Below are 25,359 nucleotides of genomic sequence, written 5' to 3' on the forward strand. Positions count from 1 at the left end.
TTAACATAACAACAGTTCGAATTACCATACACGTCATACAAATTATCTGATAAAAGTCGTAAAATGCAATGATAACGAGCGGATCATGATCAAACACATTTTACGAGATATAAACTCCCATCTTACGCGCCTACTGTACGGGAACTAAACACATCATGCAAAAGGATCTTTCAATTAATCCAAACACATAAAATAAGCGTAAAAAGGCGCAGTTATATGGAACTAATTGGGGTGCGTCGCGGGGCCTGGGCCCCTGCGAGGGGCGACAACTGCGGCGCCCACCCGCCGCATGCGGTCACGGGTGCGATTCCAAGTGAAACTTTATTGAATGCTCAGCTTTTGTTGTTTTACATTATGGAGACGTTACCTCGCGGGTTTTGTGTTCAAATTTGGATATTATGTTTAGATTTTTAGTTCAAGCTCTTCTTTTTATTAAAATGTGCTATTAGAATGAGAGAATTAGTAATGAATTGAACGTATTTGTTCTACTTCCTTAAACCTTTTTTATGACAAAATAAAGGATCTGGAAAGACACAGTTGTCAATGCAATAGGTACATAAAATAACACACTATAGGTTCTGAGGGCTGGTTTTCCAATTGCCAGATAACTTTTATTTGAAGAATATGTTTAACGTTTTGACAGCTTTTGTATAGTAAAATATGTCAAACCACCATATTTATTCCTCAGGTAGAAGTTAACTGATGATTGAGAAATCGACCCTTAATCATAAGAGCTACTGAACTGTTAAAAGTCTGAGATCAATATCATCCACTATGAACGATCACGATGCACCACCGAGCCCACTGCGTACATCGGATCAGCCCCAGCAGACAGGGCAGGGGGAACAATCATATTATACTAAGTGATGCCCGCCATTAGGGGACCCGTAGGATAAGCGCATACCACGCGACGCGACTTGAAAGTTGCTGAAGACGTTAGTGTTGTCATAGGAACTTGTCGTGTGAAGTGGTACCTCATCTACAAAATAGCATATATAGAACTGAATTATTCTTTACAATTACTTCCAAAAACATGAAAAATATTTCACTTCAAACTTGTAGATCTATAAACTATTTTATAACACGCTCTGTTAGAGGTCACCACAATAATAAACAATTAGAATTTTTCAAAGAAATTTAATTCCTTTTTATATGTTTTTTGTCGTTATCAAATATGTACATAGTTAAAACGTATGTACAAATACATTTTCATTTGTTGTTAAAAACAAAACAGTGTCTAGGTGTGCAGCGAGCCTAGTTGCATTCGGCAAGAGAGCGGAGTGAAATGAAGCGCACACGATGAGATTAATGGCGGCACATCGCGCGGAAACTGTTGCCTCGCCTGTCACACTGTTGCGATGTGCGCAATAATCATACGAATGTCGCGATAGCCTGTGACGGATGGAAATTGGGCATACATCTGTCGACATAAGAATATTCTCTTTTATATTTCATGATTTTACAGAAAAGTCGGTCAATGTACACACAACTGAAAATGGAACAAATTAAATCAGTGCTTAAAGTAACATCTGGGTAATAACCAAAATAAAAGTTCCGATATTGACATAAAAACTAGGTGAAAGTTAACCACCCTAATAGTGAATCTCTTAAGCTCCATAAGCGAACTAATGGCGTCAATACACAAAGACCAACAATCCTTTACAATACTAAATACGTATCACACAATACGCATTCACAAATTGGACTCAAAAGCCAATGTGTGAAGGGATAATCTACCACTTTAACTTCGCTCTCGTCAAGCTATACTCAACTTTATCACGCTGTGTTAGGAGTTGAGTGAAGTGCAGAGATAAGTTGGTAGGGTCTTTCAATTCCCCTACATGGGTGTCATAGCTCATTTGGCATTCGATAAAATTAATCCTTAGGGAAGATTAACAGAGAGGGTAGTGTGTTTACACATGTGCGATGCAGCCCGATGCAACTCGAATACGTAATGCAATTAATTCTCGACGGCTGTTTATTCAATAACTATATTTCATACTTTCGTAGATTTCATGTCGTTTAATTGATGCCTTTATTGAGATTGGCTTTTTGTTTATTTCTCTTTTAATTTGCGAAGTGAAAGTGATTTGCTGGTGAAGATTTTCATGTTCATAAGACCAATAATATTTTGTAACTGTCATGAGCGCTTCAAACTGCGGGATTTAACCAGTTTGCAATAAAAGATGCCATGAACTAAGATCACCGCTGAATCACGTTGGTATCTATTCTCCGACAAACTCGCTATCATTATTTTAGAATCTTGACTCAACTGTGGCGATCTATAAATGATTCACTTCCATAGAATTCCGAAGCCATATAGACGAGCCACATTAAAATTGATTGATCCCCACTTCCCATAACTCAAGTTGGACTGCATCGGACGCTCTTTTTATTCGTCTGAAACTATACAGCACCAATAATAAAAATAATAAAATATAATCTTATAATCCGCACCTCGGTGGAGCGTTCGTTGAATTTTACAACTATGATATACAACGGTCGTAATAAGTCGCCCTTTAGGCAATAACTCGTGTCGCGTTCAAAATGCAAATCACTGTGTGTCGCTATCATTCCTTTTATTGTGTCTGTAAAACATCGCTGAATTAGTTGTGACCCAGCGATGGATGGTTCCCACCGCGATACATGCGCTTAGATCATTTTATTGCGCGTTATCTCGATCGTATTTTTTGTTTTGCAAACGTCGGTTGTATGGTTATTGTGGAGTTTCGCGAATTTTATACGATGCAGTTAGTAATTTCAGATTGAAATTAATAATTATTTTGTGGCAGTCATAATTTTAATGTGGCTTGTAAATGATTATTTTACTGGCATCTCAGTAACAGGTATTTAATCGAACCAAATGAAGTCCGACTGCTAAATGTGAACTAAAAACTCCTTCGCTGCGGATTAGTTTCTTACAATTGTACGACAACCAAAGGCACAAACGCCAGACGTACACAAACCCACACATAATGTCTAAAATTACTTCTTAGCATATTGTCTAAAATTCTTGAAAAGGTTGTAAATACCCGACTAGTTAACTTTTTGGAGAAAAATAACATAATCTCAGAAAGGCAATTCGGCTTTAGGAAGGGAAAATCTACTGAAGATGCCGCTCTTTTGTTAACAAAATCGATTGCAAACTGTATAGAAAAAGGGGACAGATGCATGGCAGTCTTCCTAGACTTGGCTAAAGCCTTCGACACCATCTCTACTGATCTTCTCCTCAAGAAACTAGACGCCTCCGGCATTAGAGGTATACCATTGGACTGGTTCCGTAGTTACCTCACTAACCGTAGCCAATACGTTAAATCAGAGTGTCTCACTAGCAGCAAACTTTCCATAAACTTTGGCGTCCCGCAGGGTAGTCTACTAGGCCCAACACTCTTCACTATATACATAAACGACATACTCAACCTAAATATACACAGTGCAGAACTAATATCATATGCCGATGATACTGTTATCTTATTTCAAGCAAAAACCTGGGAGCAGTTATTCTCCCTAGCAGAAGAGGGGCTGTCAACAGTAGCACAAACACTCAACAATAACCTATTAACTCTAAACATAAAAAAGACCAAAGCAATCACATTCTTCAAAACCATGACGTCCAGTCCGCCTTCTAACCTTTCACTCAAATTCCACACATGCCACACAAACACACCAACAGATAGCTGCTCTTGCGAACAAATACAACGCACTCACTCTATTCGATACCTCGGCTTAATTATTGATGAAAATCTGTCGTACAAAGAGCACATCCAGTCTTTATCCACGCGAGTCAGAAAGCTCATCTATATTATGAAAAAACTAAGAGATCGGACATCTAAAGACACACAGCGCATGGTCTACTACGCCATATGTCAATCTATAATTCAATACGGAATATCTATCTGGGGAGGAGCTGGCAAAACCACTCTCATAGAACTCGAGAGAGCCCAAAGGGCGGTCATCAAGGTGCTCCTCAAGAAACCATTCCTATATCCCACAGACACCTTATTCAACGAATTTGGTGTACTTCGAGTCCGTCAACTCTATATTCTAAATGCATACCTACACATATTCAAACAACTAAAAAAAAGACCGGATTACCAAACGCTGATATCTAAAAGAACTAACCAAGTCCCAGTACCACGCACCATCTCCCTCCTAGCCAGAAGATGCCCTACATACCTGCACACTACAATATTCAACAACGTCAACCGTAGTATATCCCGCAGCACAAATGAACTTCCGTATTTCGCATGCAAAAAGGTGATCAAGAAATTGTTAATGGAACTCACATACGAAGAAACCGAGAATATTCTCACCGCTTCATCAACACTTGAAAAGACACACTAACTCACACATACCCTCACAGACACCACCCACACACAAAACACACACAAAACCAACCATCACACACAAAACACGAACACAAACACCAAACATCACACACAAACACCAAAAACATACAAAGATCTACCTATTAGCTAAAAAGAAGAGGATTTCATTTCTTTTTCTTTTATTCATGTTATTATTTTATTTTTATCCTTTTCTTTTTTTTGAACTTAATTGTCCAGAGAAACAAAACAATTAATTTGCACGAAAAAGCAACTTATGTTTTCAGTTTTTGACCTCACTAACCTAATTCAAATTTTATTTTATTTTTATTACTTTAATGTCCAGAGAGAGAACTATTTATCTGCAAGAATGCGATTTATGTTTTAGTTGCTGATCTCCTTTAATATATGTTAATTTAGTTTTATATATTCCTAAGTGTCCACCGATTACATACAAAATAATGTTAATGTTATTATCTGACCTACAATCAGAGTTTACGCATAAAAACACAATGTAATTAGAAAATAGGTCCCCAAGATACAGGCACAGCCTAGTTTGGGGACCACAGAACTGATAAAAATGACTCTAGTAATATAGTTACAGTTTACCTTTATTGTAATCTACCTCATAACATTAAGAAGTGATTTGTGAATGTAACTGTGGATCAATAAACGAATTTATTTATTATTTATTTATTATAATAAAAACAATGTAGTTTGTGATGATCTCGTAATGACGTCACAGATAAGATAGAATGCAGTTTAAAGCGATGCAGATGAGCTGCGAGGGGATCGGGCAGCATATTAAATTATTTTGATAGATGGCACTATAATTTAATTTTAATGTGTTTTGATAAAACGACCCTTACACCCTCTTTAGTTTAGAATCAAGTTTTTGCTTATTGTAAAGTGATTGAGTATGAATTAAAATGGGTGACTCTCGCATTGTTGAGCGATAGTCGCGCTAAATGATTGTGATGCACATTTGCATGCAAGTCATTAACTAGATGAGCCGGCTAATGTGCTTTTAGTTTATTTACGCTTGATTTAGCTTTTGGGGTGAGCTTTATTTTGCAGATTATTCTAACAACAACAATTTAAGTGAGAGATTTTAACTTTTACTAATGTAATCGGCCGAACTGGCTGCAATTCTCAAAACGGATGTGCCTTGAAGTTTTAAGTAGCAAATAGAGCCTGGGTTGTTGATAATGTAGGAAGCCAACTGGTAGAAATAGGCCCCTTTTAACAAATTATCAAATATATAAGACCTAGTCCCAGAAAACTTAGTACATAGCCGACTTTTAGTGGATATCTTATTTATTCCCTAGGTGTTACAATTCTCAAACTGGCATATTGTTGTATATTATATCATGTTGCTCAGTAAACAGTGCACCTACATGAGATGCACTGCAGTATGTAATGCCACTATCAACAGCTATTACTGTCGCGCGGTGCAACAACTCAATCAGATGCAACATATTATTACATAGTGTATGGCACGGTTTACGATGTGCGTTACCATATGTGGGCAAGATAGGACTTCATACGAAGTGTAGGTTAGGTGACCAAAGTGTGTGTCATTTATTAGCGATGGTGTTACTCCGTGCACACGGATAAAAAGCCTAGAGCTTTCCATGATAAGTTAGGCTATTAAACACTGAAAGAATTTATCAAATCGGTCCATTAGTTCCTGAGATGAGTATGCGCTCATCTCAGGAACAAGCTTTTCAACGAGTAAACAAGCTTTTCAACTTTAAACTTAACAGGTACCTACAGAGTATTGCCTATAACATCATCATGCTGTTAATTTACAAGGTTCAGGCACAAAGTGAGGAAAACAGTATTTATAACTTATTTTGCTCTTTAAAGTTGAGACAGAATTTTATAATGGAAATTATGCAGTTTAAACCTTTGTTTTCTTGTTTCTTCAACATCCAATGATCCATTTTAAGAGGCTGATTGAGTATGTCGGCCGAGCCTCATTAACATAAGTAAGTAATATGAACAGACAGACCAACAGACTGTGTGCTTAGAAACTGCATTATAATGCACGTCATTATTAAGTTTACATATTCAATTTGTGCTCTATTGTGTAAATGTGTTTCGAGCACATTTCAATTGATGAGGCAAATACCTAGTCACTGATCGTGACTAATTAAATTAAGATTAGGCTCATTATACTCACGAACAGATATTTGAAAGTGGCTTTTATATATTGAGAGTGTATTTTGAGATTCTCAAAATAGAAACATGAATCATACTTCAGTTACAATCATAGTTGGAACACAAACTTTGCAAAATAACTTTAGAATTTCCAATATATCATTTCCTGTGACTCGTGTCCAAAGTCAACTAGTATCCAATTCAAATATTGTGCCAATCGAAAAACAACTGTCGCTCCCAATCCCAGTGTTATTTGTCAAAACAACTGTCAGCCATGTTTTGTTTCCAATCGATTTGTTTAAACGCGACACCGATGACGTATATCTGCCTAAATTCCCAGCTAAATCTATCCGACAGACATCCATGATTCCATTCGGCCTGTATACACAACACAACACAAATCAAAACTCAACTTTATATTGACGGGATTAGAGTTGAATATTGTTTGCGGGGCGGGAGGTTAGTGAAGTGATCAATCGATTGATTCGATGACAGGCGGGAGCGGACGATAATCGCCGCTCATTAGTCGAATGCGAGCACCAGTGAATCGATTCCGAGTGACATCTGCGTTTTGGAATATAATCCGCGAGCGAGATATTTTTAGTGTAGTGCCTGATTGCGTTTCCATTTAGTTGTTGTTGATTGAACAACTTTCAGACATAGATTGATTTAAATGCGTTTTATATGAGCCTTAATGATATTCCTGATACAATTTTATTCTTCATCGTTTTTCACACTACAAAATTTCGAAGTTCGGAATTTCTATTGACGTTTATTTAAACGTTTAAATCAAAAGCAAGGTTAACAGAAACCACATAGGATCAATAAAATAAAACCACAAGCACATAGTGAAGTTATATACTTGTCAATGAGGTCGTTACAAGGGGCCACGTGAGCGGAACCCCAATTGATTGGCGCTAACGACGAGTTTTTAGGGTTCCGCACTCGTCTAGCGCCTTATTTACTGACTATAAATTATGTTGATGGCTGCCAGGCCTTCATGTGTACTTACCGTGAGGATAGAGTGGGTGCTTCAATAGTTATTGTTTAATTTGCTGTGTTTCACCAATTATTGTGTGGAAGAGCGCTTCCCCCCATTAACGCATTGCGAATAGAACCTATTTAAAAACAAAAAAAACATCAAAGTACTATTTAAAGCTTTTAGCAATCATATTGGTCAAGTAATAGATCACTTCAATATTTACCGATCAAGTCTATGCCTCCCAAACCCAGAAAATACTTTAAAAAGTTAATACAGATAATATTATTCTGTCAAAACCAAATCAACCCACTGCTAAATAAAATGTGTAGACATAAAAATAAACCCTCGTTGACAAAAAAGAGATGAAAGCGCATCACATGTCTCTGACGTCACAAACCTTGTCAGCAGGAGTAATACCTGTATGTTTGTCCATCATGAGGTCGGTGAGGGTTCGTGAAGGCTCGCGAGGCCTCGTGAGTGCTGAGGGCTAGACCGATGGGATCACGCACCTGTGCTCACGTGATTAGCGGGATGAATTAGCGAGTTAGGGAAGGTGAGAGGGAAAACTGAGAATGGTAGATAGACATATAAAAATAGTTGAAAATCTGAGGCTTATCAATTCTTAATATTTTTAGTTAAAGTTCCTTAAAGATTCTTTTCTTTTAGATTTAAATCATGATGAGCACAAGTAAACAATGTCAATTTCATTAAAAAGGCGAATATTTGTAAGTACGCATATATATTCCGTCACGGGCAAGTACAGAATGTAGTCCTAGTGGGTAAAGGACCAACCTCTCAAGTATGAGGGCGAGGGTTCGATTCCAGGTCAGGCAAGTACCAATGCAACTTTTCTAAGTTTGTATGTACTTTCTAAGTATATCTTAGTTATCAATGACTGTGTTTCGGATGGCACGTTAAACTGTAGGTCCCAGCTGTCATTGAACATCCTTGGCAGTCGTTACGGGTAGTCAGAAGCCAGTAAGTCTGACATCAGTCTAACCAGGGGTATCGGGTTGCCCAGGTAACTGGGTTGAGGAGGTCAGATAGGCAGTCGCTTCTTGTAAAGCACTGGTACTCAGCTGAATCCGGTTAGACTGGAAGCCGACCCCAACATGATTGGGAAAAGGCAAGAGTACAGAATGGATTTTGATAAAACTTAGCAGTAGGTAATACAGCTGATACATTAGAATAACATAAAGGCTCCTGTTCACCTATGTGCGATAATAAGCAAAGAACCAATACATCAATAGCCTTCTCTCCGCAAAACTAAAGTCACAGAGTATAACACCTGTTTTACCCCAAGGAAGCGTATTGGGACCAACACTCTTTCTAACATACATTAATGACTTATGTAACTTAAAAGTAGATAACGCAAAAATCTTCTCTTACGCGGATGACACTGCCATTGTCTTTTATGGCAGTAGCTGGCCTGAAGTAAAACTCAAAGTTGAAATAGGGATGGCTCAAATAGCTAAATGGCTTAATGAAAACTTCCTTACGCTAAACACAACCAAAACCAATTATATCTGTTTTACAATCAGAAATTGCTCGCAACCAGAACAAAACTTAAATATCAAAATACATTCTTGTAAACAAGCCGCGAATTATGACTGTACTTGTCCTATAATTAATAAAGTCACGCAAACAAAATATTTAGGTGTCATAATTGACCAACATTTAAGATGGTACTCCCACCTCGAACACGTTACTGGCAGAATTAGAAAATTGGGGTGGATATTTAAATCATTAAGATACGTTGTCCCTACAAGGATAGCCTCATCAAGAGAGGACACTAAGAGAAATCTTTTAAATGAAATCTACATAGCCCTTGCACAATCTGTGATAGTCTACTGTATACCTGTATGGGGAGGGACAGCGAAATCTAAATTTATAGATGTAGAACAGTGGTTCCCAAACTTATTTTGTCTACTGCCCACTTTGAGAATAAATATTTTTTTTAGCGCCCCCCATTTTTTCACCTATTTAAAAACCACTATAACTTCAAATTAAATTAATTAATTATTGTGACCTATATAATGGAGAGTTCTAAACGAAACTTTTACTATAACCCGCAACTTGAAACCTGAGCGCAGGTAGGTAACATACCGCGGCGCTTAGGTCTCAAGTTGACTCTTACAGTGGCGGCGTAGCATCGGGTGGCAACCGGGGCGGACTACCTATTGAGCACCCACCAAAAAAACGACAAAATATGGTGCAATATGGTCATTCATGGTGCTTTTTGCCTCATAAAGAAACCGGAGACAGATCACTGCAAACTTTTGAAGCGCTAGCGAAGCGAGCCCGTAATTTTTGAGTTTTGGGACATAATAGAACCCAAACATGTTTTATAAAAACCAGTCACAAGTGAAAAAGCCGCGAGCGCAGCGAGCGCGAAATTTTTGAGTTTTGGAAGAGTAAAGTACCAAAACAAGTTAAAAAAAACCGCGCAAATTGTTTAGTTTTGGGGCACAAAAGTACCTCAACAAGTGTGGAAAAAAAACACTGCAAAGAGAAGAAGCCGCGAGCGCAAATTTTTTGATTTTTGTGACGCAATGATACCTAAAGAAATTAGAAAATAGTCACTGTTAAGTGAAAGGCGCGAGTGCAGCGAGCGCAAAATTTTTTGACTGACTCAAAGGGCGCAGAATAAACCAGAAATGTTGAAAAAACTGTTTTTTTTTTTATAACTTTGAGGAATTAATTTAAGTAAACCGGGAAAAAACATAAATAAACGAGAAATAATGTCGGGATATGTCGGGACACCTTTTCACACACGGTCAGTTAGCCCCATGGTAAGTTATTAATTAACTTGTGTTATGGGTGCTAACACAACTGATAAACTACACATAGCTACATATATACATATTTATAAATACATATCATAACACCCAGACCACGGCCAACAAGCATGCTCATCACACAAATGTCGACCGAACCGAGAATCGAACCCGGGACCTCAGGTTCGGCAGTCCGGCATGGTGACCATTGCGCCATCGAGGTCGTCTAAAAAAAAAGAAAGAGACAGAGAAAGAGTCTAAGAAAGAGAGGGGTGACAGCCGGACTGGCACCCCTCCAGTGCCGCCTCGACGTCATGCCTTGTTTGCGCATGCACTGTTGTAGTTTTGTTAAAAATTTGAATAATGAAGTGAACCTAGGCTTTGCAGATTAGAATGGCACCCTCAGTGACTTGTCTCTTCTGCCCGTGCCATCCTGGTCGTACAACTTGAACTAGCCGACTGATACAGGAATTCACAATTCGGGATATTTAACAAAAACTTGTTAAAACATGATATCTACGAGTACTAATAACTATCAAAATGCGAAAGTGTGTCTGTTGCCTTTTTATTTGTTTGTTTGTGTCTACTTTAATTACGAAACGGAGCGACTGATTGACATTGACATGATTTTTATTTTTTCTATATTCAGTAAAATAGGACAGATATATGAATTACGTGGAGAGAAATATAGAACCGAGTCTGAGCAATCTTGTAATTCATATTAGTTGATGTTCACAAGTCGTTGTCTAAGAGGCCTCCTAGCTAAATAAAATTACAAATCACCCCCCAGGCCTCTACACAATGCCCCTATTTTCTTTCTGGGTCTCTTACCGCCCCCCTTGAGACCTGCAGCGCCCACAAGGGGGCGTTATCGCCCACTTTGGGAAACACTGATGTAGAACGAGCGCAAAGGGGTCTGATAAAAATAATGTATTTTAAGAAACGGAGATACCCTACAGAAACTTTATATCAGATCAGTGGCCTGCTATCTGTTAGGAAATTATATATGTGTGCGACAATCTTAAAGAAACATAAAACACTTACATACAATAAAAATATAATGTTAAAAAGGAGAAAGGATATTATTGTGAAAGTTCCACAATCCAAAACTAATTTTGCTGCTAAACAATATAATATACAGTCGGCACGGTTATATAACAAAATAAACAAAGACATACACATCTACACTAAACCACTACATGAAGGAAAGAAATTGCTAATAGATTGGTTAAAATTACGTACATACGTAGATATTGAATCATTGTTATACTAAATTAGTAGATACTAGATATATTGCACCGTTACAACTACTATATAATCTAGTTATTGTATTTGAGTGACAACATAGAACTGCATAAAAATTAAATATAAGTTTGCTTTATATAGTATAGTTACAAACCGTAAGTTGTACATACAAACAGCCAAAGCTATGGAGGAGCGGAGCCTCCTAACACAGGCATCGTTATGCTTAAAAGGTGGCTCCGATCATAAACTAATGTAAACATTTTGGTACTGAAATAAACATTTTGTATTTTGTATTTTTGTATTTTTGTGAGCTGTCCAAAGCCCACAGCTGGACAAAAAGCAGTGTTCCAACAGCTCGCCTCCTGTGGTGGAATCAATTACGTCAGTCTGTGCACAGCTGAGCCGCAATGATTAGCGGCTTCAAAGAGATAAAACATAATACTTACGCATTCTTCTTAAATATTGGTGCGATTTACAAATCTAATGTTTTGTAGAAATAAAAATAGGTAATGGTTGTGATAAAAAGCCGAATATGTATATCTTCAAGGGGTTTGTTCTATTATGCTCGGAATATGTGATTCTTACTGACATACCATAACCTCGTTTCGAAAACTAAGTCATATTAAAATAAACGATTAGGTACTATAGAATATTTTATGTCCATTTGGCTATTGTTGTGCATTATTTCAGTTGCATTTAAAAAACAGACATCATCGAAGCAGTAAACCAACTAATGTTTTTTTCTATGCCAAAAATAAATCTACCCCGTTTTCAAAAATCCCACAACACAAGGGTAGGCTTACAGCAACGACTTTCAAATCCTCCCCCAGTGTCGTAGGCGTGTCGCAAGTTGCAGTTGTGCGGCCAGACGATTAGCGACAACAACTGTTGTCCGCAACATTAGCATGACAATGACAGTGCGCGCGCCTGCGACAAATAAGTCGCAATGTCGCATGATGAATGGGATAGTAACGCGATCGGTCGCGGTCTAACTGGCCAAATATTGTATTTGATTTTAATTGTGTGTCGAGCTTCTCTTTATTTGGTGATCGATAGAACAAATTGGGGTTTTTGGATATTTTGTAATGGGTAAATAATAGTTTTGTAAAAGCTGCCAACTGTGTTCTTATGCGCGCTACACATATGTATACCGAGAACTAATCTCAGCAACCATTTAATACTTAAAAATAAAGTCACTGATACTGGTTAGGTGATCTAACTAGGTTGTACTTAAACCAGATGTGCCAAGTGCTAAAGAATCTATAATAGATTTTTGTTAAAACATTTACTATTTCCTTTAGTAGGTATTCCTTTTCAATTAAATGGGACACTGTACATAAACATATACACACCAGTACCAATAAATTTTCATTATTAGAATTGAATCAACAGTTACAACACTATCAGACAAGTCTTAGAATTTGTAAACTACTACATAAGACAGAATGATTATCACATAGACAGCAGAGGCTCGTAGGGCGGCGGCGGTAGGGCGGCGCCCATAAAAATGCAAATGGCGTGTCGACAGCGAACCGAGTATCAATCACTGAACACTTATTATTGCAGGATTTGGGAAATACGTGCGATTATTGTTTTTGAAGACAAGTGTTTGTTGGGCAGTGTGTGGTGTTGGTTGTCAAACTAGTATGTTTTTAAATGAAAAAGATGCAACCAATATGTGCTACATACTTTTTGATTTTACAGTAACTTCCAATGAGTTTTCAACGTAGGTAAATGTATTGTTTATGTACAGGTTGATTGGTAAAGACTACCTTTGTACTTTTTAATTCTTTCATATATTTAAATTAAATTAATGACAATAATGTTTATTTTAATCAATGTAAAAGGATCAACTCTATGCCTTATTAGTGAGAAATAATTTAAATCTAAAACTAAGAGATCTGCCCACATTCCTCACCCACTATCTTTGTTTGCTACCTAATAAAGATAAAATTAATTAAAAAACGAACATGTCAATAAAATATCTAATTATTGGTGTCCAATCAAACGGACGTGACCATCGATTATTATAATTTTTAATTAACATTTGTCAGCGAGAAGCCGCTTCCGGCTTACTCGATTGTATCGAGTCGGTGTGACGTTCACAGGTATAATCGACTTTGCATCCGATTACTATTCCATTGGAATATTTTTATTGAGCCGATTAAGAAGGTGTGAAGTCGATATCTGGTGTTTTAAAGCGTATTTGTACAGGATTAAGCTGTTGTGTAAGATGTGTATTAATTTTGGTATAATTCGATGATTATACGCGAATGTCTATGAGCCGATATTTTTAATCAATGAATGCTAAAAATAAATACAGTTTCTATTATGTAAATTTTTTGCAATTTTGATGTTCGTCCATATTTTTTCATTCGTTTGTAATGGTTTGAATGAATATTAAGATAACAACCATTTACTTTTATTCGGTTACATTGATTGTTAAAATAAAATTGCTGAACATAAATAGACTCATAAAAAATATGCCTTGAATGTTTCAATCAGCACGCGTAAAACAGAAGCCATTTTTGGCATAATATCGCACTTAATCACGCTTAACGATATAAATGGTGTTCAGCTTACGATTCCCGGCCGGAGCACTTAGAGCGCAGAACAGACAAACAGACAATCAGTCAGTTTTGACAACGTGTTTACGAGCAGCTCCGTCGCAGTCGCGGGCGCCTCGTTATCCCAGATTACCTTAAACGTCGCCAAATAAAACGATCCCGCTACGTACAAACGGCACTACAGTTTTACGCGAACAAACAATTATTTATTGCTCCGAACACCCTATATAGCGCACCAAACTAACCAATATCAACTCTAACGCAACTAAATAGAGCACAGAACACCTCGGCGCGGCGCCGATCCACAGTCGAGCAAGATTAATAGGGCATAAAACGTAAGATAATACAATATACAAGAAGACACGTTGTTAACCGTTCCGTTTTGAGACGGTGTTGAGTGGCTTCATCTGTCTCGCTCGCTCGTGTGTGGGGCGGCGTGTCTGTCTCGGTCGCGCACTTTCAATTATCTGCCTAATCCTTCAATTACGTCGACAGATGTCGCGCGCGTCTTCGAGCTTATGTGCCAGTTTAAAGTACCGTCCGCAGCCAATTACTGACATCGGACCAGATTCCGTAGGCTTTTATTGTTCGAATATAATTAAATTTTCATTGATTTTCTAATGTAATTTATTTGTTATTGGTTACTTAAGTCTGAGCGAGCGATGTTCCATTTCTTAGCTCAAATTAATATTCTAAACAAATGATGGCTTAGAAACAGAAATTATTTCAATTGAACATTTTTTGTACTTCATCTGTTTCAAATTTATTTTATTGTGACTCTTGTGTGATATCATTGATATACAAAAAAATGCACGTATATCCGTACGATAAGCGTGGAATTGTTAAATATTACCTCTATGTTTCCCATCGGAGGAGACAGAAAATATTTTTTTTTTGGAAAACACCTAGGCACCGGGGAACCAAGTACCAACTTACAGTGTATAAAAATACTACAAAATAATTTTCACCAAAGCTAACAAACAACCGTCCTTTTTAACCCAATTAGTGTTTTAACAAATATAGATTAATGGACAAAGTTTGTGCTGTCGCTACTGCGGTCCCTTAAGGGTACACGATTTAGCTAATAATTAATATTATAATTAATGTTGCAATAACTGGAACCGCGGCACGCTATTAATCCGCCCCGCCCGCCCCACCTCGCCCCGCCGCCTCGCCCCCCCGTACCCCACCAGCGGTTCATTACGATGTTTTTACAATGTCGCACTTAATTTAATTGTGACATTTGTTAGAATTGCCGGTGAATTGTAAGTCAAAGGGTGTCTTAATGTTCTGCGGAGATTTCATTCCAGTATTATTCGGGAGTTTAATTTTTATGGGTTCTTTACTCAAATTGTTATTCTAACTGAGTTTTGCGATTGTGTACTTTTTAAAAGCGTCATTATTGTGAAATCTGGCATTTAGATAAGTTATAATAATATAATAATAATAAGGGTAGGTGCCTCGTGGTAAGTGGCGAGTGGGCCGGTGATGCTGGACCCACAGGGAGCGCGTGATCTGCGTTTAAAGTCCGCCGAGGTATCCTCACCCTTCTCAGCCGCTCATGTCCCTGTTGCCCTCTTGTTGCTTTTCAGTGACTGATTCCCGGGGGCCCAGTAAGTGAGTTGGCGAGTCTCCACCTGCCATTTTAACATGTATTTAATACATTGTCATCGGCAGGTGCCATAGTTCCCGTAGTTTCCCCATTCCTAGTCCATTAGCATCCCATCACAATAGCCCAAGTAGTTTTCATCCATAGTTAGCAATAGTTTAGCACAGAACCGGGGATTGTCCTTGGGTACATTTCTATAGTGTATACGGGGATAATCGTCGGTTTTGTGTCGCCATTTCATTAAAGTTGTCTCAAAAGGGCTTCAGCGTGTTGGCTTCGGCCCCACGTTCGCCTTCCAAAAATCCGGGACTCTGTAGTCCCGTGGTCGGTCAGAGACATACAAGATAATAATAATAATTTATTTCTTTCAAAAGTACAATAAGCAAATCAACACAACACAAAGATAAGTACCTATATTAATTGTACAGTGGGGTTATTAAAAATAGCACACTGATTCCTAAACTGAGACGAGCTCGTATTTCGGGAATCGGCGGCTCTCCTCTCTAATGCTATTACAATTTCAATGTCATCAAGTTTTGTGCAATATTGATTACTTATAGTTGATCTATTTACGTACTTATATTTTACTTCAGAATTACTATGAGTTCCTCTGTTTCATTATAATTTAAAGACTTAAGCCAATTGGTTAATTTAATCTTCAAGTTATGTTTATTTAGTGTATACAGTGAGATTTTATTATTAATTTTGTTATACATTCTAGAACTCAGTGCGTTATATTGACGTAATGCGAAACTGGTCCTACATCCGACAGGAGAACATACAAGAGCTCCCCGCCTTTTTTGTAAAATCTGATTATTAAGGGGTAGTTGTGAATGTCGCCGCAGTATGGTGCGGAGGACGAATAATTGTCTTACAGTCAATAACTGGCATTCCTTATACAGATCTGTAGTTGAGTAGCGACGAGGTTTGCAGTGTATAACTTTGATGAGGTATCTTTGGGCCCTTTCTAATTGCAGAAACAGAGTTTTATAAGTACCACCCCATGCAGGAATACAATAACTGAGAATAGATTGACACAGGGCGACATAGACTGTGTGCATTACGGATAGATCAGCAGAATGACGAAGATTCTTAAAGATATAAAGTAGTCTTCTAACACGCCCGGTAAGAGTTTCAATTTGGGTGCGCCAATTTAATCTTTCGTCAATCATAACACCTAGATATCTAATGCAGGGAGCATTTGCTAAAGGCGGACAAGAACAGATCGTTGCTGACGTTTTGTTGCAATAGTGAGCCGTGATTGTTGTGGTTTCAATTGGTGGTGTAGGAGAATTTGGGAGATAGAATCGTATGAATTTAGTTTTGTCTATGTTCAAAGTAAGTAAGTTTGAAGACATCCATAACATTACTTTTCTCAGGTTAGCCTCAGCTAAGGATTTGGCTTCTAACCAGGTCTTCGCATAGACTAATAAGGCTGTATCATCGGCGTATGTAAAAATATCGCAACTATCAAGCTTCATCTTGCACAGGTCATTGACATAAATTATGAATAGTGTAGGGCCGAGGATACTTCCCTGTGGAACTCCGTATTCGATTTGTTCTTCCTCACTAATAACATCATCAATTTTAACTATCTGAGAGCGATTGGATAGGTAGTCCCTGAATATATCTAGAGATGGACCGCGAACACCGATAAGCTCTAATTTAGATAAAAGTATTGGTGCAAAAACCGTATCAAATGCTTTCGATATATCTAAAAATATACCATAGCATTTGTATCCTTTATCCAATCTATCAACTACTGCATTACTGAAGTTTGTTACTGCATCCTCAGTCGATATGCCAGATCTAAACCCAAATTGGTTATTGGATATTATGGAAAACTTTTTGAGATACTTCGTTAAACAATTATTGAGTATTCTTTCTAGAATTTTGGATAATGCACTCAACACAGAAATAGGTCTATAGTTCCTCACAAGCTTTCTGTCCCCACCTTTAAACACTGGAGTAACCAAAGCTTTTTTTAAACTGTTTGGAAACACACCGGTAGATATTGAAAGGTTGCATAAGTGTGTAATGGGTGTTACTAGGACTTTCTGTGAAAGTTTAAGCACTAAAGCTGGGATATTATCCCAGCCAGTTGCACAGTTACTCCGAAGCGATGCAATGATCGCTGACACTTGATCTTCGCTAACCGATTCAATTCCAAGTGAGTTGCATTGTGAAGCTATTACCCCTAGGTTGTTAGTGGTCGAGGAGCCAGGAGGAACCAGCTTGGAAGCCAGGTCTCTTCCAATATTAACTAAATATTGATTGACCCGGTTCGCAGAGAGTTTCGCACTAGCCTCCAGTCGCAAGAGCTCAGTTGCTGACGGTGACTGACATTTCCTGCCTGAGATAGAATTTATAACGTCCCACATTGCTTTTGGATTATTCTGAGCTTTACAGAATTGATTTTTTTCATACTCACGTTTTAATTTTCTAAGAAGGGTATTACAAAAATTGCGGTATCTTTTATATGTGATGAGAAGAATGCTGTTATTGATATTTTTTTTAACATTAAGATGCATTTTATCTCGGTTTCTGATACAACGAACACAGTCAAATATTTCATAATCACTAATACCGTTAAATGTAAATCAAACTGTATTAACCAGTTAATAGATATGGCCGTACAATCACACGCAACAATTTTAATTTGAATATGACATTCCACCGGCCACTAGATCATATCTACTGAGACCTGATTATCACAAAAAAACGCAACAAACACAAATCAATTAAACCTAATCTCGAACAAGATGTCTAAACGAACGAAATTAACTCTCTGCTAATAATGGTAGCCGGCTATCTGACCATCGGTTTAATATATCACTGGCTAAACACGGACAATCTGTCCGTCCGTCCGTCCGATCGACAGGCCTGACAAATGAAAGCAGCCGACTGCCTCATCGGAATAACGCCGATAATTATCTACACACGCCTGCAATCTAAATTAAACCTTAAACTGTAGTTTGGACAGATTAAAATAAATCACCGTATCGAATTTTAAAATGTTTTCAACGTCTTATAAAATTGACAACACCATACTGTCAATTTCCAACTCTACTTCCTACAACATAAGGTTTGAATTGCTTCGAAGGTGTTGTGTAGTTAAGCTTGGTGTAGAACATTGCGGCTATGGTCGATTGTGGTGTCAGAATGGTAATGATGGCGGGCGACAAGGCGGAATGGCGTTCGGTAGCGGCCGACGATTTCATTAATGACATTAGACACAGTAATGAGAATTTAAGTCGGCTGCCGGCTAAACGCGTGATTGAGATAAGAAGCTAGTGCCTTAATACTTGTACAACATGCCTTAGCGGCTCGCTTTGGGCTTACAGAGGATCATTACACTTAAATGGAGCTTTGATTTTAAGGATTTTTAAGTTTAATTTCTTGGCCATTGTGAACTTAGGACTTGACTTTATCTTATCGTTTTATGAACTCAAACGTTTATTACGAGTATGGTAAAGACTTAACGTTACACTACAGGTCCAAAACATTATCAGTAGCAACTACGCTGACAATCAGTCAAAGACATATTAAATGACCGCTACTTTTTCTCAAACATTTCATTAATATGTGTAACAGTTCAGTAGCTCGGAACAGCTCGTCTCATCAATAAGGGCTCGGACTCACGACAGCGTGAGACTCGACACGGTCGCCCGTGCCCACTCACGCGCCGATGACGTTACGCGTTTTAGGATTGTCTAATTTCTTTGTCAAATTAATTTCATGTAATGTACTGAAAACAAGGAGGATTGACAAATGAGTGACAATTTCAAATACAATAATTTTTAATGATAAAGATATTTGATTACGAAACAAAAAAAAACTTAACATTTTGATAAAAAAAATATTATGAAAGTATAAAAAAAGAGAAATAATAAATGTAATAACACATCAAGAAATCTCTCGCTTGATCTGATCACGACAGATTTAATGTTGAAGATTTCTTATCTGAAGTATGATCTTGATGTGTATGGGAATTGCTGGATGAATTCGATTTAATTAGGTATTCTTTTTTTGTTTAAATTACAATGTCGAAAATATTTTGGTCTTTTGTGTCTAGGGCACTGTTTTTAATGAACTTACATAGATCACAATATAATTTAGGGTGAATTCAAACAATAATTAAGAGCAATATCCAGTAGTCAACTCAACTTAAATTTTCAAACGACTCACAATGCGCTTGAATAAGTGCATTTCTCCTATAAAACTAGAACAGACAATAGTCTGGTACACTGGTCTACAATCGATATCCCATCACCTCCGCAGACGTCTACATACGTTATCTCAGGAAACCATGGCAACTGACTTGTTTACATCTAGTTACCATTCGTATTCTACGAAAAACATGGAGATCTAGAGTGATCTATTGAAGGAAAGATTGTGTGTAGACACTTCTGCTGGGATGGTATGGCAGTTACAGAAACACAGAGCAAAATAATTTTTAAAAACCAATTTGTTCTTTAGTTGTATTTTTTGAACCTCTCAAAAAGCGTATTTTAATCCGGCCGTGACAAACAGTGACGTACGTTTTATTATGTTCAAGTAAATAAGAGATTATAAGACCATCAATAAAATGGGAAATAGATATTTTAAAAATAAATAAATAGAGCATGGCATGTTCCATGTGTCCAAGACATAACATCCGAACTGCGAACGTCCTCCTCTTAAGGGAGTCGATTGAAAATGGGTTTCAATAGATTTGTTACGGATGTCTACCACATTCTGTTCTGCATAAATTCTTCAAAATATAGTCGCCAGCATCTTACACTAGTGAGTAAAACTAAGTATCGACGGGTAAAAGGCAAAAGGGGTCAAGCACCACAGATCATATTGTTCAGGAGAGTAAAAAGAAAGTTTTAAAAAATAATATCTCTTTATTGCTTTATTGAATCACATCACAATCTTCAGAAAAGTTTACTAAAATACAATGTTCTTTAATAATTTTACATCAAAATAAGCCTGAGATCAATAGTTTCAAAGATAGATGTCGCTTGACCCCAGGTTTTAACCATGTTTATCGCTTTCGCGAGGGGTCAAGCACCAATATTTAATGTTGGAATATTTAGATTTTGGCCTAAACTCCAGGCGCTGGCACGCGCTGAGTGGATCTAATGCAACGTAATGAAAATAAAATTATTTAAGAAAGGGGCCAAGCGCCAATTATGTTTAGTTGTCAATTTTTACTATTGGTGTAAGCGACGTTATAGTTATTAAACAAATAAAAGAAAAATGGACACAAACGACATATTTACTTCTAATATTGTTTTTAAAATTATGCCAAATGACAAGGCGATACAAAAACGTAATACACAAAATGGTCCTTCAACCAAGCAAGGTAAAGTTGGTGTCGCTTGAGCACTTTTGGCAAGTATCGATTTGGCACTTCAGTACAAATAATTCTTTGGTGCAAGTGACTTTTTTTCATGCTAGGAAAACGATACTACTACCATTCGAAAGAGAAAAAATAGTGGAGTTGGGGTCAATAAAAAAGTTAAAATCGCAAAATGTCGCTTGACCCCTTTTGCCTTTTTACCGTCGGTATGCATTCATGTAATACTGAAGACGCGACTAGCGCGGGTAGCGGCGAGTGCGCGGTCACACAATCGATAGCACATTATTCATACGCGACGCCACGCACGCTCTCTCACCGCACATAGACGATCATGGAGACGGTGTTATTTTGTCTTTATTTAAACACCATTTAATCAATTTATTTAGCCACACATACTTACACTGAATAAGAACTCAAAAAAGAAACAGTGTGGCAAACCGTATATCTCAGTCTAAGCTGAGCTAAGGACAGTCCTGTTACCTATATTATGCTTATTACCGAGTCTGGTAAAATACCGCTCAAATAAGCGAAATGTCCTTGATTCCACAATGAAAAAATATGTAGTTTGCTGTGAAGTTCGTTATCTTACAGCACTTTTACCTAAATAAATGACGCAATAATATCCCAACAAACAAAAAATCCTCTCATAGTGGCTAAAAATGCCAAAAATAAATTTCTTATAAGAGCCGTATTAACGCTAACAAGGGTGCGTTTGGGCACAAATTACAAGAACAATAACCTCAAACCCCCCTTATATTTGCTTTATTGTCAGCTTCTTTTTCTTATATGTACTTTATTATAGCAAGCGATAAGGGAGTCGAACTAATAAAAGCAAAAGGATTTGCTCTTAAAAAGCCAACCAACCTTATACATGTTTTATAATGGCGAGCAACAAGGGAGTAAAACTTATAGCGGCAAGACAAATTCTATTTTAAAGCTATTCGCCTTAAAATCAGTGTTTGAGATTCTGCAACATGTGTTTTGATGAGTGATTTTTCACAGTTTGGCAGCGTCAACGAGTATTTTAAAGAAAACAAGAACCATGATTAATTTCATTTATTTTTTTTAGTGTACCTGAATCCGAGAGTACATATATTGTGCTTGTTTATTGAGAAAACTGTGTGGGAATTCAAACGTATGATAAAATGTGGTACAAAAAGTGTAATTATATCAACGCGCCCTTGAATTTCAGTAGTTTTGACGTAAAAATGTGAATAATTATTAAGGCATGTTTTTTATAACGCTTTTACAAGGGTAATATCATTCTCACAACGTCTATTAGAAATCTATAAGATTATAAGCTCTGTAATGGCAACATTTATTCCATCTGCTATCGCCATTTTATCTACAGTTAGGGTTCCTTTCATCATTCCGTAGCTGTATCTATTAATATTAGCTATATTACATTTTAGGTATTATCACAATGGTCGTATTTACGGAGAAGATCTCACTGTCCAAAACAAGAGATGGCCATGGAATTTGACACATTTTATCGTACGACGAAAATGTTTTCATTGCAAATATCAGACTTTGTCAAACATACCTTCACACTTTGTGATTGGTCGTGAAAAAATAGAAGTTTTGCTACTATTCACTTTCTTATTTTGTCAAAATTGTAAAGAGTATTTGTAATTGTAAGTAGTTGAAAATGTATGTCTTCTTCACTACCACTACCGTTATATTCTTCTTGACTGATTTCCTGTACTTCATTGTCATCTTCCATAAAATCATTGACGGAACCCTCAAGTGATTTGTTGGTATCGGGTTTATGACTATAAGTATAAGTATTTAATGACTATGTAAGTGATTATGGATTGCGTTCATTCTTGTAAAGACCATATAAAATGCAGAATATTGTTTGTTGGGTAGACATCTTATGAAATGCTCCTATGAGTTTAAAAGTATCATAGTTAGCTTATGCATTACTATTATAAGAACAGTTAGCCAAATGAAAAGCTTTTATAAGGTTTTGAATATTATAAGGCTTAAAAGCATTGTAAATGCGCTTATGAGAATAACACATTTTCAATCCTTATTATAATCATGTAATTTGGACTTGTTATGGTTAACCCAACCAAATTATAAGAGTAAAGGTAATATTAGCAAATCTTCTTATATTGTGCCATAATAAGGAACACTGACATAATGAAAGCGATTTTAAAGCAACTATAAGAAATTAGACCTTAAACATATAATTTTATAAGAGTAGATTGTTTGTTGGGATGCCACTGTCACCTGTAGTATTTCCGAACTTTTACGATTGTCTAGTCGAATCGCTAACCACCAGGGGAACCGACTGCTCATTTACACAATAAAAAACAAAAGCCAACTACTCCTTAAAATAAATTTAAACTAATACTCAATAGTTTGTCACATGATTCGACTCCATTCCGTTCGATGTGTGGCGCTGAAGTTAGGAGGATGTCGGACGCTCGCGTCTGCACGCGACAAATGTTACCGCCTTATGTACTCGGCTTTATATCATTCGCGTTGTCTATGCTATTGGGATTGAATAGATATAGCTACTAAGTATGTCTTGTTAGTCTATTATGAGAGTTGCTCTGTCTTCAATTATTTGTGGTAGCACATTTGGAATATTTTTATCCAATTATATTTTACTAACAACAACTTTCGGCATAATTAACAGCGAAAAATATTAGCACTGGAAAATATTAGCAAGGTTACATGTCACAGAATATAATAGAATGGAAATGCTCGTCCTTTTATACATGATTAGGTATCATGTATAATAAAACCTATGTTTTCCTAAAACACTATTGGAAGAAAATAAAAAGCCACATCATACTCTAACAATATGAAAACACAACACTTACTACAACTGCCATTACCCTTACATTGACAAGGGCGGGCACACACTGCGCATCTTCTTCGCATTAGCCATCGATTCGTCCAGTGCACGTGCGCGCTTACACAGCGATATGTCGGAATAATCGTAAAGGCGCGGGATCGCATACATATCGACACATTATCGATATATTAGCCAAGTATCGAGACTTTAACTTAATGCTGTAGGTCTGTCAAGTTGTAGGAAAAATTATGGAGGATAAGTTTTTATTCCCTGTTATATTTCTCCGATTTAAGATTGATTTTTGCATTTTACTGAATACTACTTTGATCTACTGTCCTTTGAGTATGAGCTTCGAATAAGACGATAAAACAGTTTCAAACTTATTTACAGTACTTAATAGTTTTACAACATTAGTTTTGCATTAGCAATAATTTGTCTTCTTTGCATTATATTTGTATTGAACAGCATAATATTCTATTTATATCAATAACGAAAACCGTCTTGTCTGAAAAACGTCTTTCTCCCAATAAAATCTGCATTTATTACCTACAAAACAAAACAATCTTTTACCAATTCCATCAGAATTCAGGAGAAATCTATATGATGGCATATAGGTACATCAACATGAAAAGAACATGAAAATCGGATGAGGCATCATATCGATATTAGGTCGGGACTCGATTCTCGATGCTCGCAATCGGTTCATGAATACATATCGACACTTGGCCCGTGCTCACGCTATAATGAATACTTGCCACTGATTACCTTGCTCACTATGAGCCGGACGAGATTTAAAAGGGGAATATCTTATGATATTAGATTCAAGGATATTTATTGGACCTTTATCATCTTTGATATCATTTGTTTTTATAGGATTCCTTTCTTCATAAGATGCGCTATTTTTGAAACGCTAACACAACTGTATAATAGTTTTACTAATCTCAGTTTTCTTGCAAGTAAATGCGATTGATTTTGACTTTTTTACACTACGCAAAGGGGCACTACTTGTCATTTTAATGTACAATCGCAATAACTATATACTCACTTTACAAAATATTTAACATTATTTTAGCAACCGAAAACCCGTAGCACTACTACGGCGTAGCAGTCGTAGCGGCCTACGAAACGCAATAACAGTGAGCTCAATATACAGTGACGTCACAATGTGGCTGTATATCGGACGCTACACTGCGCTTCACTAAAAGTGCTGCGCTATAACTTGTAAACTGCGCACGTGTGCGCTACACTGCCGGACAAGATTATGGGGCCAGCGTTAAATATGATTCTTTTAGATTTTGCTGTATTTAAGTAACGAGTTTGGATCTAAAAGATTGTAATATGAGTAAATGCATACTATAAGAATTAAAAATATTCAATAGTATAAAACTTTTACAAGGAAAAAAGGCTCTCACTTAAGATTCCGTATAAAAAGATTACAAGTAACCCCAACCAAGAATAATATACAAGAATCCTAACAAACTAGATTTTATCACACCCCCAACTTTCCTAAGTAAAAATAAATAAAGCGGTATGGT

At 37.0% G+C, this 25,359-nt stretch overlaps 1 protein-coding gene across 2 annotated transcripts in view; it reads left to right on the forward strand.

Moving 5' to 3' along the window:
* Nucleotides 1-25,359, forward strand: part of LOC124640699 (homeobox protein Nkx-6.2) — a 58,001-nt gene that overhangs the window by 20,126 nt on the left and 12,516 nt on the right. The gene's annotated exons all lie outside the window — the stretch shown is intronic.

This window comes from Helicoverpa zea, chromosome 21 (genome assembly GCF_022581195.2).
Source record: "Helicoverpa zea isolate HzStark_Cry1AcR chromosome 21, ilHelZeax1.1, whole genome shotgun sequence".
NCBI lineage: Eukaryota > Metazoa > Arthropoda > Insecta > Lepidoptera > Noctuidae > Helicoverpa > Helicoverpa zea.